General features: G+C 46.6%; 1 long non-coding RNA gene across 1 annotated transcript in view; it reads left to right on the top strand.

Annotated features, from left to right (window-relative positions):
* The window catches only part of LOC136298868 (uncharacterized), a 133,113-nt gene that overhangs the window by 97,506 nt on the left and 17,321 nt on the right, over nucleotides 1-18,286 (top strand). The window contains exon 4 of the long non-coding RNA XR_010723398.1: nucleotides 10,950-11,056. This is a non-coding gene — a long non-coding RNA (uncharacterized lncRNA). The remainder of the gene's footprint in view (nucleotides 1-10,949; nucleotides 11,057-18,286) is intronic.

Raw genomic sequence — 18,286 nt, 5'->3', positions numbered from 1 at the left:
TCCCCAGAGCTGTCGGGGTGTTCCGGCTGCGGGATATCCAGGGGGGAGAAGTAGACGCTGGTTTTTGCGTGGTCCCGGTCAGCCTGGCAAAAGGGCTGTAGGGCTGTCCTTCCTCTTGATGTTGTGCATTAAATATTGTTTACATGCACAAATATAACAATATAATGCGCGTGTGAGAGGATGGAGGCGCGGAGATGGGCCGGGGAGGTGGGTGAGGCCTCGGACTCGTCATGCTGAAATTTGCTCAAGGCTGTGGGTAAAGCTCGTCTATTGTCCCAAATTCCGTGGTAAATTCACACAGGGGTCTCTACTGGAGTGGAGAAAGGCTGTTCGGCTGTCTCTGAAAGGTGCCCGGTGAAAATGCAGAATGCAGCAAACCGAGTTTCGTGGGTTTTCTCAACATTACAGTGTTGGAAATGATAATGCAGCTGGATCATTAACTTCAACCATGTCAGCAGGTTCTCGCCATGGCATTTTCGTTAATTAGTCTGCACGTTATTTAACCACACACTTCTCTTAGATGAATTCACGGATGTACTTTTTGGCTCCCACTATGTGGAGTGCCTCTGCTTCAAAAACCAGCTATTAAATGGTAGAAAAGGGGGGAAGATTTGTGGAAACACACCCCAAATGTTCACATTTGAAGAGAATCACAGAAAGACACTGAATGATAACTCTCCTGAAGGAATCTCTTGCTGCCTACTATGCAAAAGTCTTTGTTTCTACCTCATGTGCAGGCAGGAAGGAAAACAAAAACCAGAATATCAAATCCAGAGGAGGAGCAAACGTTTATGAACCTGAAAAGTGAGATGAATGAATGGTTCCAGCATTGAGCTGTTTTAGCATAAATGAAGACACTGCTCACAGTCCAGAAAAGGAACACGGAAATAAAATGAGAATGTGATAGTGACAGATCCATCCAGGGCTGCTCCCTGCACAAGGACTCGGCTTGAACTGCAGCCTCTCTGGATTACAGCGCAGTTTGTCTCGGGGTTTATTGTAAATCCCTTCTCATAAATCTCAGAACTCAGAGGAGCCTCCCAACTTGGTCAGGAGCTCAGATGTGAAATGTGATACTTTCCTTCTGCCTGATCTCGGTGCTGCTCTCTGCTGCTGAACTCGGCCTGGCGGGTTAATCAATCAATTAATTAGCTGGGAATAGAGGGAGCTGGGATGGGAGGGAACCGGGAATAGAGGGAACCGGGATGGATGGGAATTGGGATGGGAGGGAGCTGGGATGGGAGAGAAAGGCTGCCCTGCAGAGCATCCCCAGGGAAATGGCTGAGGCAGCTCTAGGACAGAGCTGCTCTAACTGAGCCAATATTTGAGAGGCACAATAGATACAAAGAATAATTTCTTTCCAGGTTTTTTTTTTTTCCTTTCTCTTCCTTAGGCTGTGTCTTTCATGCTCCAGATCTTGAGATGCGCAGCACAGAATCTGCTGTGTGGGAGGCAGCAGCTCTGTGATTGAGCTGCTGTTTTAAGTTAAGTTATATATTGCCCATAAATGGTTATTTTCTAGGGTTTATCATCTTCATTAAGAATCACTTTGTGCTGAGAATTTCTATTAATCTGCTTGAAGCTGGCTGTTTATGCATCTAAAAAATTTTCACTCCACAGTTTTTGATTTTTTAAGCTTTCATTGACCACTTCCAAAAGGAAAATCACTCTCAAATCTTTTTAAAAGAGGAAACCACAAACAACATCTTTGACTTTGACAGAATTTCTCCTTATCTTGAAGAATTCTGAATCAAATCATGAACGGTACTGTGGAAATCAACAACTTCTTAAAATTACCCAAATCCAGATTTAGCTGAGATTGCCATAAAACCACTCATTATGTAATGACGGCCGTAAAACAGCAATTATACTATTTTATCCTTAGTTTTAATTATGTGATTGCAAGGAGTATGATGATTGAATTCTTAGAACGTTTAATGGTGTTAAAGATAATATTGTGACATTTCAGCCCATATTCTCCAGAAGTGCTTCTAAACGACACCAGAATTCACATGCTCCACCTACCCTCCCTTGTATGTTTTATTTTTCATTGAAGGGGGAGGTTTTTAACATGCAAACACAGTGCAGTTGTCTTTATGACCCCCGTGACAGCAATGTGGCATTTCTGTCATCACACACTGCCCACTTACTCCCTCCTCCAGCCATCTCAAACCTTCCGTCCAGATCCTGGTTCATCTCCTCCAGCCCAGTTGTTTTCAGCTGGGTTTCATCAGACTGTGCAGGACCTCTCTAAGGACCCCACGGATACTGGCTGGTTCTGGTCCTGGTCCCACAGGAAATAAGGTTCTCACCCCAGTAAGTTTGTTTAAATAAGCAAACAAATAAACAGACAAGCAAATCCATTTGCTTTTTGTCAAAAAAAAGTCAGGTCATCTGGAATTTCTTCGGGTCCTACACTGTGAACATCAATAGATTGCAAATGCACTCAGAGAACGTGTAAACAAATACTAGCACGGAATTCCATTTTAGAGATCAATGTGTAGCTCTTGGCATCATTAGGGGCAAGTTTCATGCATAATATAATTACTGCATCTCATGAATCAAATGATATTAATAAGCTGCTCTTTGGGACAGGAGCTGTCACTTGCTGTATTATTGAACAATGCTTGTAATGCTGGGCTTGTAACTTGATTGAAATTGAGATCTGACTGTAAATTTTACCAGGAAAGCTTGGTAGATTTTCTTCCCTCACGATTTATACAATTGCTCAATACATTTTTCTCTATCATTTTAGCCTTTTCATTTGACAGATATTGATGTGTTTTCCCAAGCTTTAATGGAAGTAAAATTGTCATGAAAAAACGCCCAATAATTGCATATATTTCTGTAACAGTTCCGAGCCAGAATACCTTGTTCCAGAATAAGAACTCAAATTAATGTAGTCTAAGCCTTCAGTTCTTAGTCTTCTTAGAGTCCTCTACTGTGAGTCAATCAGAGCTTCTCTGAATTGTGGTAACCAGCAGTACCTGTACAAAACCAGCAGCACCTGTACAAAAGTATGTGGCTGTTGCCTGTCCTCGTAAGAGCTGATCCTGCTGTAAGGAATGAGAGCAGGACATTCCCAGGGCTGGGTGACCCTGCTGTCCCGCTGTCCCGCTGTCCCGCTGTCCCGCTGTCCCGCTGTCCCACTGTCCCGCTGTCCCACTGTCCCGCTGTCCCGCTGTCCCGCTGTCCCGCGGTCCCACTGTCCCGCTGTCCCACTGTCCCACTGTCCCACTGTCCCACTGTCCCACTGTCCCGCTGTCCCGCTGTCCCACTGTCCCACTGTCCCGCTGTCCCGCTGTCCCGCTGTCCCGCTGTCCCACTGTCCCGCTGTCCCGCTGTCCCGCTGTCCCACTGTCCCGCTGTCCCGCTGTCCCACTGTCCCGCTGTCCCGCTGTCCCACTGTCCCACTGTCCCGCTGTCCCACTGTCCCACTGTCCCGCTGTCCCGCTGTCCCACTGTCCCACTGTCCCGCTGTCCCACTGTCCCGCTGTCCCGCTGTCCCGCTGTCCCACTGTCCCACTGTCCCACTGTCCCGCTGTCCCACTGTCCCACTGTCCCGCTGTCCCACTGTCCCGCTGTCCCACTCTCCCACTGTCCCGCTGTCACACTGTCCCACTGTCCCGCTGTCCCACTGTCCCGCTGTCCCACTGTCCCGCTGTCCCACTGTCCCGCTGTCCCGCTGTCCCACTGTCCCGCTGTCCCGCTGTCCCACTGTCCCGCTGTCCCACTGTCCCGCTGTCCCACTGTCCCGCTGTCCCACTGTCCCGCTGTCCCACTGTCCCGCTGTCCCGCTGTCCCACTGTCCCGCTGTCCCACTGTCCCGCTGTCCCGCTGTCCCACTGTCCCGCTGTCCCGCTGTCCCGCTGTCCCACTGTCCCACTGTCCCGCTGTCCCGCTGTCCCGCTGTCCCACTGTCCCGCTGTCCCGCTGTCCCACTGTCCCACTGTCCCACTGTCCCGCTGTCCCGCTGTCCCGCTGTCCCGCTGTCCCACTGTCCCGCTGTCCCGCTGTCCCACTGTCCCGCTGTCCCGCTGTCCCGCTGTCCCGCTGTCCCACTGTCCCACTGTCCCACTGTCCCGCTGTCCCGCTGTCCCACTGTCCCACTGTCCCGCTGTCCCACTGTCCCACTGTCCCGCTGTCCCGCTGTCCCACTGTCCCACTGTCCCACTGTCCCGCTGTCCCACTGTCCCACTGTCCCGCTGTCCCACTGTCCCGCTGTCCCACTCTCCCACTGTCCCGCTGTCACACTGTCCCACTGTCCCGCTGTCCCACTGTCCCGCTGTCCCACTGTCCTGGGGGGAAATGCAGCGGCCTGGGGGTTCACTCCGGGCTCAGCTGCCTCTCACATCCTGCAGCTCCTGCTGTGCATCCTGGCGCATTTTGGAGGCTTTTGTTTCACCCTTCTGGCAGCAGAGTGCAGAGACACCGCATTATTCATTCCCTGGGTGTGACACCTCTCGTGGTTTGAATATTTGTAATTGAACTGATTCCTCAGGGAACCGATGTAATAAATCAGCGATTAGAACAGAGGGGACAAACGTCTTGCAAAGTAAACAGTGACACCTTGTTCTTCCAGTTCTGCTGACTAACAAGGAGACTGTTTCTTCGTGTTCCAGATTTTCTCTTACCTCTTGCTTGTATATAAGAATTTCTTTTCTGCGGATGATTTCTGTACTTTTGGCCATGTTGGAATGACAAGACTGTGACATCTGGTGACCAGTTCTGTGTATTAATTTTATTTTTTGATATTTGCCATGAAGCAGTTACCCCAAATTCTGATAATTACTGTTAAAAAAAATCTATTAATAAAGAGACAACCTCAGCAAGACCCATAGAGTGTATATGAATGTCACAATTTTTTAAATCTTATCCATGTAGCCAACTATCTGCCCATTGCCACCAAGCTGCTCCCAGTCAGGTCCTGCATTGTCCCCCTGTGTCACCCACACCTGCTGGGTGTCTGGCCTGAGCTGTGGCTGCCCACTGGCACAGAGGGCTGTGTGTGTTTTAGGTGTGCAGGAAATGGAGCTGACTCCTCTAGACACTCCTTCGGAAAAACCAAAGCAAACCCCCCAGCTCCTCAGCCTTGTTTGCTGCCACAGCTTTGGTGGTTTTTCCGCAGTGGGTGCCAGCTGGGCTCCTGCTAATGGCCCCACGTCTCCGCTGGCTGCGCTTCCTGGGCCTGTTAATTCCATAAACAGGAACATCAGTGCTCCTCCTCCCCAGGCTGGGGAGGGAATATTTACACTCAGTCTTTATCTGCAGCTGCTGTGGCTGCTGAAGCTTCATCTCTGCTCCATCACACTGCTGGATCACATCATCATCACTTCAGCTCTCCAGTGTTCCTGGGGTTGTTCTGATGATATTGGAGAATAGATTGAATTTATCCAGAGAGGCATGAATATGAAACAAATGAAGAGCAATAAGGTACAGAGCAGCCTCTTTAATCAGAAGGGTTTCCTGCCTTGTCCTGCACGGAGCTGAGGATGGATGGCTCTGCCCTGGGCCGTTTTTCTCCTCGGGAGGAACAGGCTGTTGCTGCGGGAGGCAATCGCATCCAGAGCTTCATTATCCCCCGCGGCACTGCCTTGGCTGCTCCTCCTGCTGGGGAGATCCCAGAGCCCCATAACTCCCCCAGCCCAGCCCTGTCCCCTGTGCCCTGTGCCCTGTCCCCTGTGCCCTGTCCCCTGTGCCCTGTCATGCCCTGTCCCCTGTGCCCTGTCCCCTGTGCCCTGTCATGCCCTGTCCCCGGTCCTGCCCTATCCCCTGTGCCCTGTCCTATCCCCTGTGCCCTGTCATGCCCTGTCCCCTGTGCCCTGTCCCCTGTCCCCTGTGCCCTGTCATGCCCTGTCCCCTGTGCCCTGTCCCCTGTGCCCTGTCATGCCCTGTCCCCTGTGCCCTGTCCCCTGTCCCCTGTGCTCTGTCACGCCCTGTCCCCTGTGCCCTGTCATGCCCTGTCCCCTGTCATGCCCTGTCCCCTGTGCTCTGTCCCCTGTGCCCTGTCATGCCCTGTGCCCTGTCATGCCCTGTCCCCTGTCATGCCCTGTCTCCTGTGCTCTGTCCCCTGTGCCCTGTCATGCCCTGTCCCCTGTCATGCCCTGTCCCCTGTGCTCTGTCCCCTGTGCCCTGTCATGCCCTGTCCCCTGTCATGCCCTGTCCCCTGTGCTCTGTCCCCTGTGCCCTGTCATGCCCTGTGCCCTGTCCTGTGCCCTGTGCCCTGCCTGGTGATGCTCCTTCCTCCTCCTCTCTCAGGTGACACCCGTGGCTCCATGGCCATGCTGGGCTGGGCTCAGTGGGGAAGTTCTGGGGTGAAACCCCACAAATCCTGCCCTGAAGGGGTTTGGGCTCGATATTTTCTGAGCCTGAGAACTGCTGAGCTCTTCCCAAGGGAAACTTCTCAACAGTTTTCTTTTTCCCAAAACAACCCTGTGTAAACAATATTCCTTTCCCATAACAACAGGAGTTGTTTGCAATTTCTGTCACTGAGCCGATGGGAGAGGTGTCAGCCCTATGGACCAATAACGTGACTTTTAGCATGGTATAAAAGGGCTGAATGAATTGTAAATAAGCCTTCTGATTTCTCCTGCCTCCTGACTGGAGTCAAGCATCTTCATTTCGTGTCCTGTTGTGACAAAGGGGAGCTTGGGGAACAGCCCCACACAGCCAGGCTGGGAGCACAGAGCACACCTTGTCCTCTGTGTGCTGGCTGCCCTCCTCCATCCTTTCATCGTGGTGTCTGGAAATAAATTTAAATCAACACCAGTTACTACTCTGTGCCATTGGTATCTCCAGTGAGGCGAATAAAATGCTACAACATTTATAAATCTAATTTCTCTACATGTTGATGCTTTCTCTATTCCCAACTCCTGTGAGGTTTTGTAGATATGCAGATTATGTGTGATCCATTTTGGGGAATAAGTTTAAATTATTAATATTTTAAAAACACTGATTAGAATAATTTTTGGAGTTGTCAGATATTTTAAGTTAGTGTCATTTTCCTATCTGTACCACCGGGTACAAATGAAAACAGTGATTGCAGTCCCCTGGCTTTATGGGAGGAACCTGGCAAGCAGCAGCATTCCAAGGCTCCCTTTCAATCTTTCCTTTGTTGCCATCATCTGAGCAAAGATGGATTTTCCATAGCATTGTTATGAAACATTCATAAACAATAATGTTTTCCTGATTGTAAGTGGTGTGTTTTAAGCTACATTTAAAGCGTCTGAAAGAAATTTAACCCAGAGCTACATGGTGTCACTTGAGAGAGGAAAATCAAAATTGCTTTTGAATTTGCTGTGACTTCAGCAGTGCCTGTAATGGCAGCTCAGGCTGCTGCTCAGGAAAACAGTCCCCGAGCGTGCTGGGGTGGGAGATGTGTCTGTGTGTGGATTTCCCAGCTTCAGGAGCGCTTTAAAGCTTCCCTGCCTCATTCAGGTGTCTCTGGTTCCCTTGACCTTGTGAGTACCTTAACCTTGTACTTTCCAAAAATGACTGCTGCAGCTGAAGTTGAACATTTTGTTTTGTTTGGAGGGCTGTTTTGCAGTGGGTAATGCTATAAAGCCAAATTAGAAAAATTGCAATGTATGTTCATACAAATTAATTATCCCGAATGAATTCCTGCCCAAATGTATATTCCTTTCTGTGAATGAAATGGGAAGATGATTCTTTACTCTGGGAAAATGTCCATATGTTTATGCAGATCTTAATTTACAATCTCATTCCAGTTCTGGATTGTACTAAAATGTATTTCTATTGTAATTCTGAGTATTTTTTTTCTTCCTTACTCTTGTCCTCTCCCTGCTGCCTACAGGTGTTTTGAAATTGCAGCTGGTTTATTGTTCTGTTCAAGGCTGCTGTAGGAAATAATCTGCTTTTCCTTGTGGCCATGAGGAGTCTGTTGGCTGTCTTCAGTGGAATTTCTCTCCTTAAATCTCCACTGTGCCTGGCATTGTATCCACAGCTCCAGGGAGATGAGACTTTCCAGCTGCAGATCCTGGGCAGGTGGGGAGCTCAGGCACAAAATATTTCTTCTGCACCAGGACACAATGAAATATTGTGTGTGGGTCTGTGTTATCTGTTCGTTGTACAGTCCCAGACTCCTGTGCAAAGAGGAGTGCAAAGACACAAAATATTTGATTTTCTTTGAAATCCTCTGCCTGGTCTGCTGCCTCTCAGAGGTGGGATGAGTCTTTGAGGGAGGATGTGCTGGCAGTGCCAGCCCAAGGCATTTTCTCTCTGCTGTTTCTCTGGACCCAGAGCTCTGTCAGAAGCTGTCCAGCCTTGAACCACAAGCTCTCCCCTTTTTTATAAACTTACAGTATGCAAGTGATGTGATTTCACAGTGAAGCTTTCCATTTTTGTAATTCCACGACCTGAACTCTAAACACTTACAGCCTTGTCGGTGACACTTCCCTTTCTCCTGCGCTGTGCCCACCCGGGATGATTGCCAGTTAATGTCCTTGATTCTCAGGGCACTGGTGTTAGCCCCGGCGGGCTGGAAACCAGCTCGGGAAATGTCCTGGCGACTCTGTGGGGCTGGGAGCGGCTGGAAAGGGCCCAGGGGAGCAGAGCCCGAGCGCAGCTGAGCCGCTCCTGCTGCCTGGGCGCTGCAAATGCCGCACGTTTCCTGGGGGACAGCCTGACTTCCCTGCTGCTGCTCAAAGACGAGCGTCATTGCCAGCCAAATGGGCGACCTGGGAATGTTAAATAAGAGCTAATTCAAAACCGGCAGGCTGCAAAAAGTTTTGGGTGAAAAAAAAAATGGCAGGAGCTAAATTTGGAAGACAGCGAAAAATCAATTAATAGAAATGTGTTTGAAGAAAGATGGGAAATGAGGCATAGAAACTTATGTAACTGGTTCTGTTTTGGCAAGAAATATAGGACAAAATATGGAAAGAGTGATGGAAGAGGACAATAATGGTTTGAATGTTTTAAACAGGTCAGAGTTTGTGATGTTTTCCACTTAAAGTGAATGCAGGCCTCGTGTGTTGTTGTTCAAAGGCTTGGAAGTCCTTTTCCCTTAACCAGGAAAGGCAGGGACAGATGTAGGTCAATGTGCCGGAGAGGTGGTTGAATGAGAAGATTGAATACGGAGGGACAGGAAGTTGTGATATTTTTTTTCTCTTTCTCTGCAGTGCTGTGCAGGTGCTGTTTGATGGGGACAGGTAACGTTTTTTTAACATTTTCCCTCCCATTTTAATTCCCCCCAGGAATCACCACTCCTCCAGTGCCACAGCACCGACTCTGTTCTAGTTCAAGCAGATATCCTGATTTATGGCCTCATAACAGGGTCATTTCTCATGCTCAGACCAGCAGTTATCAGCAGTTTGGGTGATGTGTTGGAGTCTGCGTGCCTATAAAAGGCTCTTTCCAGTTAAATAACTTTCGAAGATAAGTTGAGGCGTTTGCTATGGCAAAAACCATTTTATTAAACTGTTCCATAGCTATTTCATTCCAGCATAAACCCACCTGACTGTACTAAAGAAAATTGTGTTCCTCACCGATTTTAAGTCACGGATGGTTTGTGTGGCCATAACTGGCCCCTAATGTCAGTCCAGGACAATATTTGGGCATCCCCTTTTTCCTGTCCCAGAGGGATGCTCATGGCTGGGGGATGTCCCTGCCTGCAGCAGGGCGTTGGCAGTGGATGATCTTTGGGCTCCTTCCAGCCCAAACATTTCTGTGATTGAATTGGCCTGGGAAAGGGAAGGATCCACACACGGCGTGTAATACCTAGAGCTAAAGGAAATGTGCCATAAGCTGTGAGATTCCAGGGAGAAAGGAGTAATCTTTTCTCCCTATCTGTGGTGTTTCACATAATTGCTGTGCTGCTGTTGCTATGGCAATGACAGCAATCCTCTGTCTCTATACTGTCCTCTCTCCTGTCACTAACGTCTACTTACATGTGCTCACTGCTGCTCAACAGATGAATTGCCCATCTACAGCATCCTTTTTTTCATCTTGCTTTACAGCCTCATACGAGAAACTTATTTTAGGTCTACACCGAACTTAAAAATAGATTTATGCTTAAAGGCTCTGCTGGGCTGGTCCCTGTGCTTATCTCCCAGGATCAGCCAGGAGAGAAGTGAGGGGAGCTCTCTCCTGCTCTCCACAGAGTATTTCAAGGACCTGTTAAACTGAGGAAACGTTGTCTCTTGAGCTGCTTTAGGAAACTGGCGTGAGGAGGGCTGAAATTCATCCCGGGCTATTTCAGCAACTCCAAACTCCCCTCATCCCGTGTGATGCTACGTTTGGAGCTTGGCTGAAAGGGCAGGGCTGGGAGTGGCTGCTGAGCACTGCCCACCATCGGTGCTGCAGCCCGGGATGCAGCGAGTGATGGGGACACAGGAATTTGTTTTGTTTCCCAGGCTGTTTGCGGAGTTTCACAAATGTCACTGTTCACTGACAGCGGGCAGACAATTCCGGCAGTAACAGCACAGAGCAGGAGCATTGACATTTCTCAGGCATAATGGACACTTCATTTTCATCTTTCAGAAAATCAGAACTATTGACTTTGTGGGGGGAAAAGGATGATGTAGGGCAAACTTTTAAGGTGGAGAAGTTTTATCACAAGATCAGTTTGTGGCTGATGATCCAGATTAATCCTGCTTGGAATGGGTTCCTCCATAGCAGTGCCATGCAGTAGCATAACGAGAATAAGCCGGGGGTGACATTAGTGCAAAAGAAATAAAACTGGTGCATTTGCTACATGAGGGAGAAAAGGAGCCCAGTGTCTCCTGGATAACTGAACCCATTCTGGTTGTTCCTCCCCATTTAAATTGTGATCTTGGGAGTCGGTTTGGTTTGGCTCCCATTCTCTCTTTTGCACAATAGGAGAGATCCTGGTTAAATTTAATCCTGGTTAAATTATCTCTGCGGCTCCTGCTCTGAATATATCTCTGGGATCCTGCAATCACTTACCAGAGCATCTGCTATTTTTTCCACAGACAAAGATAACTTTGAATGAGAACTCTGAACCTTTCAGGATCAAAGCATCCAAAACTGGCCTCTGCTCCTGCGTGATGTGTAGGAAAAAACCCACAGTGGACAGATGGTGAGATGCTCTTCTTTCCAATATTATCTTTTCTCAGCCTCTTGCCCCAGTTTCTGCAGCAGATTTGATGTTCTTGGAGAAAACCACGAGCATCAAAACATGACAAAATGCAAACACTGTAACAGGATAGACTAAGCTAGAAAACAAATAATGCTATTTCCTTCCCAGTTTTCAGCTAAACATTAATCTTGTCTCATTCATCTGAAAACCACAGTTTTTCTGTTTCCAGTTGTTCAGTGGCAAGCTCCAGCTTGTCTGGAGTCCAGCCTGTGCGGGGCTGGCAGCTGTACACAGTGTCTGCAATTTGTCTCCTGCCAGTTCTGGGCTTTGGGTTTTCTCCAGCCGCTTTCCCAGGAGGCTGTCCCAGGTTTTTGGGCCTGGGCTGTGCCCAGCACCGTCCCCTGCGGGGTCCCTGGCCACGGGGCTGCACCTGGGGCCGCGGTGGCAGAGGCAGAGCTGGCCCAGCTGAGCGCCAGGGGAGGGTCTCGTCTGCTCTGCGGGCACAGGCCCCCAGAAACAGCAGAACATTGTTTGCTTGCAGTTCACACTGCATAAGAAACGCGTTTTAGAGGCAGAAAGCTCTTGGAATTTATCCACAGATTTGTGTGGAGGCAGAAACAAGGCACAGCCCGTACCTGAAAGTTTCCTGCATGGAAGGGAACCGCTGTAGGCTCAATTAACTGCAAAGCTGCATGGAAAGCTGCAGGGAAGGGCTGAGGCAATTCTGGCTCTTTTCTATTTTTGTGTTATACGTTATAATGCCATTTATGGATATCCTGCCTTTTTGCTTTCACTCCAGGAAGGATTGAACCTCAAATCAAAGCAAAGTCAAATTTTGCACTCACAAAGACCAGAAACTGGTTGAATAATCGAGTTTTTAAGAAAGTCACAAATGGAGTTCGGGAGCTGAGAAGGTGAATTTTGGGAAGATGAAAAGATTAAAGTTTTTGGTGGTTTACCTGAGATGTCACTCTCTGAACTGACTTTTGTATTTGTATTACAGGGACTCGTATTTGTATGTAAAAATGTTTTGTACTTGTTTTACAGGGATGATTTCCAAGTCATACAGTTCTTGTAAGCTCTGATTCAAGGTCTGCTATGTAAATCTGGCTAATTTTGCGTTTACCTCATGATGGTGTTTCAACCACAGATCTCGAACTATTCTTGAAAGGAAGATGGACTTTTATCCAATTTACATGCCAGAAATTAGCAATGCAAACTGACATGAAAACATCCTGGTGGTTCATCCACGTACTGATATAAAAATCCAGCTCTGCAGTCATAGCAGAAGGTTTTAATTAAGCCTGTTCTGGTCCACAGTACAACAGTAACAGGAAAATATTAATTACCCTGAACTATAACAGGATGTCTCAAGATCCTGCTGGGAGCCTCTTTCTCTGAAGAGCCAGAGATCACTGTCGTATTAGCTGATATGATCTTTCAGATAATAAAGTTTTGAATTGATTAGAACTTCTATTTTTCATTGTAAAGAAAAGTAGTTAACAGTAATCAACAGTGGTTGAAGAGAAAAGATACAAATTTCAATATATGTAATGTGTGACAGGCATCAAGTGGATTTTTTCCCTAAATTTGCCATATTTTGAGCCCTCTATAAGATCTGCTGAAGCTGTTTCCATTGTGCAGAGCCTGTATCAAAACTTTCTTCTGGCTGGGTGTCCTTGGTCTCTCCAAGTGAGGTTTTCTGTAGGATGTGGTCACTAATACTGGGATGGCAAAGATTTCCCAAAGGCTCTGGAGGAGCTGTGCCTGCCTGGCACCATCCTGGCAGTAAAAGAGCAGAGGAGATGTGGGGAAGAGAAGGTTTGTTTCCCTGGCTGTGCCAAACTGGACTGGTCCGCAGTGGAGTTAACAGATAAATCCATGGGAGGGTGGGAAGTGATCTCGGACCCCTGAGGTGCTGAGGTGCAGCCCTACCCTCTTGTTCAACTTAATTTATAAAAAGTATTCATTTTTAACACTGCTTCAGTGTAAATCATTCAGTAATAATCCATCCTCCTGGAGCCAAAGCTGTAGCAATCAGCTGGATATGAATAATTGGTGCTAAAAGATAGGTGAATGTCTCTTCCTCTTTAAAAATGTCTCCCTTTCCGAATCAGTTCAGCATTTTCTTTCTCCTTGAGAGACAAGGATCTTTGGGCTGCAGAAGGATAGAAAAGGTGTTTTGTTTTCATTAAAAATTCATTTTTCAAAGATCAGTAGGAAAAGCCCCATCCCTTCTGTTACCCTGAGCATGTGAAGCAAAGGATTCTTCCAGAAATCCACAGAACATCTGTAGCAAGTTGTCAAACAGCCTGGGGCATTGTGGCAGCTTTGGATTCATTAGCATTACTGGCTGGAACACTTCTGATAATTAGCCAGGTCCCTCTGGTGAGCAGTGGACAGCGTTTATAACTCTGAATTCACGTCTCAATTACAGAGAAGGGAGGAGCTGCAGCTCACAGAAGGTTCAGTGGTACTTTGGACATCTGTTTTCTCCTGATGATCCACAAACCCAAAGTCTCAGAGAGCTTTGTACTTTCTTTTCTCATCTCTTTGCACAAAAAGTTGATTTTGCTTACCACTGCTTTAATTTAGTGACCCATTGAATCGAATTTATAACTGGGAGGGAGAAAAACATCCAGTGATGACTTTTTTTAGATGAAGGGAGTTGGTTTTTCCCTGGGTTGTTTTCTCCCCACTGCCCTCCAGATCCCTTGCTGTCCAGGAGACAATACCTTTATTTCCTCTCCTGTATCATTTTAGGGAGGAACGTTTTTGCAAACAGTTAAAGATACTTTGTGGAGAAACTAAGTGCAATGAGAAGTGGAGATCGGGAGCTCTTATTTTCAAATTCTGTCAGCAATTTTAAAGCTAATCACCAGTAAAGGCAAGGATCCTTAGGGAAACAGCCGTAACTCTGCATTTGCTGGGAAAACAGGTCTCTGTGGGTGTGCTGGAGCTTTCCCTGTTCACACAGCTCGAAGTCTCATTCCGTATGGCAGAAAGTGACAGGGCACAAAGGTCTTACATTCATGATGAGTTTAATCCTCCCGAAATCAAGGAGAGTTTTGCTCGGAGCTTCAGCTGGGGCTGGGATTTCACCTTTGGTTTTTTGAAAAGATGTTGGCTGCCTCACAGTTTAATGTGATTTATTCATCTCTTCCTTTTAAGTTTATCCTCTGATTAGCTGAGTGAGTCTTGTGTGGGACCTCACTTAAAAGAGGGAACAAAGTGTGGATTAGAGAAGTTGAAAGAGCCAGACACGCAAGGGTGTTTATTAATGTTCTCTATTATTAATTTATTCTTTCATGTGCCATTCCTACAAAAGGTAAGAATGTACAAATAGCTGACAAGGAGAATAATCAGAAGGATGAATGGGTATGAGACGGATTATTGTGCTGTTAAAAAGGAAAAAAGGTATAAGAGGAATTTAGAAAGAAATATTAAAATGGTATGCCATGAAAGTGGAGCTGAAAAGCCTGGACACAATAACAATTTCTGTGCTGCTCTTTGCTCCAGCCGTGGTACAAAATGCAGAGGCAAGGCCCGAGCATTCATTCTCATGCAGATGCACAAGGTCCTTCCTCAGCTTTGGGATCTCGCAGTTCCCTCGGGTGCTGTCCCGTGCTGAGATCCAGGCTCATTATCTGGGTCCTGTCTCTGCTCCCTGTCCTTGTGTACACAGCCAGCAGCAAACCTGAAACAAAGAAACGCTCTGCTCAGTGAATTTCTGTCAGAAACCATCCCGCGCAAGCCAGCACTTCCAGTTGTGTCACCTGGCAGATACAAAAACTCTCTGTCGGTACGTTTGATAACCAGGGCGGAATCCCGGCTGCTCCTTGTGGGCCCCTGGCAGTGACCTGCTCCCACAAACTGCACTGGGGTCACTTCTACCTGTATTTCATGGTCTAAATGGGAAAACAGGGCTGTGAAATTGGTGGCAACGTGTGATCCGTGCGTGTGTTAAAGGTGTGACTGACACCTGGCTGCTCTGTAAATCAGCAGGTTTGATTTGATTTGATTATTTGGTTTGATTTGCCTGATCTCTGCCCTGCACCGTGAGCTGCACGGAGTCCCCGAGCAGCCCTGGGGCTCACGGGGCTTTGGGCTCAGGCAGAACCAGAACCCGTTTCTTCCCTCCCCCAGGTAAGGGCTGCCCCTGCCCCACCCGGCCACGCCCAGGCGGTTCTGACATTTACTTCTGGCTGCAGAACAATCACATCTCAGTTTTCTTCTCTAAATGTGGAGCTGAGAAACGCACCTGGTGGGCATTGCCGTCGGTGTCATTGGTTTTTAACAAGCACATCACAGAGTCTTAGAAAAGTTTTACCCTGCTCCTTTTTTCAGATAATGGGTCTTATCTGTAATTTTTTGTTTCTTCTCCCTGTTGCTTAGCAGCCTTTAGCAGTTGTTGATGGATCACTGGGTGTGCACAGATAGATCATGGTGAAGAGTTGGAAGTTCAGATTTCCATCACATCATTTTTACACACGTGTCATACAAACCTCTTCAGGGCTTCAGATGCAATCTGGCACATTTGTTCTCCTGGAATCATGGAATTTCTTACCCTGCTGTCAACAGGCTGTATACTATTACTTGAAAATCCACTTCAGATAGCCATTAATTATGCCTAGTTAGTGTCAAAATAGTTCATTTCTTTTCTTCTTCTTCTTTTTTTCTTTTTAGACTTAATAGCATGCTATCATCTGGCAACCTAATCTTTGCTTTAATGAACAGTACCAACACATTAAAAAGATGTGAAATTTTTAACTTCACAGAAAAAAATGCCATTAGTACAAGAAGCACATTAAATTCCTCAAGGATACCTCAAGTGCATGGGTTCTGATGTTGATTAGAAGCCTTTCTGCAGAAATTGTTGTTTTAGGATGTTAGCAACCCTTTTTTTCCCAATTTGCAATGAATTACCACTCTCTGCCGTAGATTGATATGTATGTTGTGTACAGATAGGATCTTAATGCGTACAAGAGCATCTCAGAAAGTACAGCTAATTAGTTAAAACAGAAATGATCACAGTTTTTAATGATGTTGGCTGGAGGTCCAGTGGGAAATTAACATAACATACCTGTGCCTAACGGGATTTACGTGGAATAGTACCAGTGTATGGACAGATGCTTTTTTTATTGCACTGTCACCGTATTCATTGTCTGTTTTGCCACTGAGACTTTGCCTGTTGCAAAAGCTCTTGTGCTGTTCTGGATGTTGACCTGGTCTGTGTCACTGGAAGCCTTTCCGGGGCATCGACTGCTCCTTTGCTGCCATCAGTGTTTAAACTGAGCCAGACTGAGCTGCAGCGTAGGATTATTTCAGTTGTGCTGTGACACAGAGCAGCTGTAGATGTGGCAGAGATTAAAATAACCTGCAGCATCCATCTCCGTGGTGAAATTCAGTGTCAGGCTGTGGGACATTGTGGGTTTGGCTCCACATCCAGCACTGCATTGCCATGGGAGAGGTGCTGGCAGATCTCTCACGTCAGGTCCCACGCTGACTTCTGATCTAGTTAATTGTCCCTGGGCTGAACTGTGCCAGGGTAGCATTGTCTGACGCACTGTTCATCCTCTGCCTCTCTGCAGGAGGAGCAGTGTCCCCGGATATTCCACTCTGGGAATCCTCTCTGGATTTCTGCAGCCTCAGCAGGGCAGCTCTGTTCTCTCAGTCATCACTCGCTCTCATTATCTTGCTTAATTTTCCTGTGACTGGGTATCTAATTTTCTTCAGAGTAAGAATTGTCCTGGACCTCGAGCCGTGTGATCCTGGTTCTGGGCTTGTTTCTGGGCCCGGCTGATGTGCCCCAGCTCCCTGAGGAGTGATTCAGGGTCTTGTGGCTCACCCAGCACTGTGCAGAGCTTGTGTCACCCGTGGCCGTCAGCCACTGGCATCGCTTTGCCTCCCTGGCACTGTCCTGGGACAGCAGGATGGATATTTATATTCTATTTATATTATTTTATATATTAACTCTTCTATATTCTCCAACAGCCTCTTCTTTTCACCCTCACATTGTTTTCCCTCGTTGATTTTGGATTCCTTTAACCTGCAGTTCTCGTATGTCCTTTCAAGTTTTTGAAGATGACTTTATCTCTTGTCTCTGGAGGAATCTGACCTACAGTGTAATTCAATATATTGCTTCAAAGCACCCAGAGTGCTGTGCCCCGGCATCCCAGGCCTTAATCTTCATTTCTGGAGGTGTGTGAAATGAAGCCTGCATTTAGATAGATTTGTCACGGAGACTTGAATTCCAGTTTGCGTTTTTACCTTTCTGCCTGTCCATGTTTCCACACACTGAGTTATTCTTGTTTATTTTCAGACCTTCTTTATCTGAGGGGGAAAAGAAATAAAGAGGTCTGTTTTAAATTCCCTGTCTGCCATATCTAGCATGAATTTTTATACCAATAACACCAGCAGATTGCCAGATGTGCTTTTAACTCCTCTGCTTTGGAGAGAAGATTTATATTAATCCCATCTTTCTCAGCAATCTCCTGAAGTATTTACCTGCCTGGAATGACCATATTTATTTATTTTTGGATTCTAAATTCTTTTATTTTTAATATCCCTTCGATATGCTTTTCATTTCAAGTCGCTTGGATGACTCATTACTAGTCTCAGGTAGAGAATGTATTTTCTGTGCCAGCCACTGAATAACAACTTTAGATGGATTCTTTTCCATGGACGATTTTTATGATTATTATTTTTAATCTTAGAAATGTCTCTTTTCATGATATGCCACTGGGTACTAGCAATAGATCTGACTGTAGTTTGCACTGAAACTCTTTTCTGACCATTTAAAGGAGTATTAAAGTGGAAGTAAATTATTTGTTGCTTTTTCCTGATCCTCTTAAACTGCCAACACAGTGAGAAAGGGATTTTGTATAAAAGACAGCTTTATTCTAAAAGTCTCTAAAGAAGCAATAGAGAGTTCAGCCCCCAATGGAGAAAGGTGAGAAATTTGGCTGTATATTTGTAAATAAAGTTTTGTGTGCTAGAAGACCTAATTTAGAAGGGAATTGTTTGGGTCCAATTCTCCCAAGATTAATGTAGGAGAGGCCAGTTCAGAAGGTGATCCTTATCCCAGCCTTCTGCTGCTTTTGTCACACACACCACAGAGCCCAGGATGCCAAGGTAGCCAGGCTTGTAATGACTTAAACTGGACTTCAGGGGTTTGGGATATAGAAAAAAGGCTGAAAATAATAGAAGATAGTAATTAAACTGATTAAA

The sequence above is a fragment of the Chamaea fasciata genome, unplaced genomic scaffold (genome assembly GCF_029207755.1).
Source record: "Chamaea fasciata isolate MVZ Bird 193981 ecotype frontalis unplaced genomic scaffold, bChaFas1.0.hap1 SCAF_18, whole genome shotgun sequence".
Taxonomy (NCBI): domain Eukaryota; kingdom Metazoa; phylum Chordata; class Aves; order Passeriformes; family Sylviidae; genus Chamaea; species Chamaea fasciata.
This window is presented reverse-complemented; position numbering and strand designations above follow the sequence as displayed.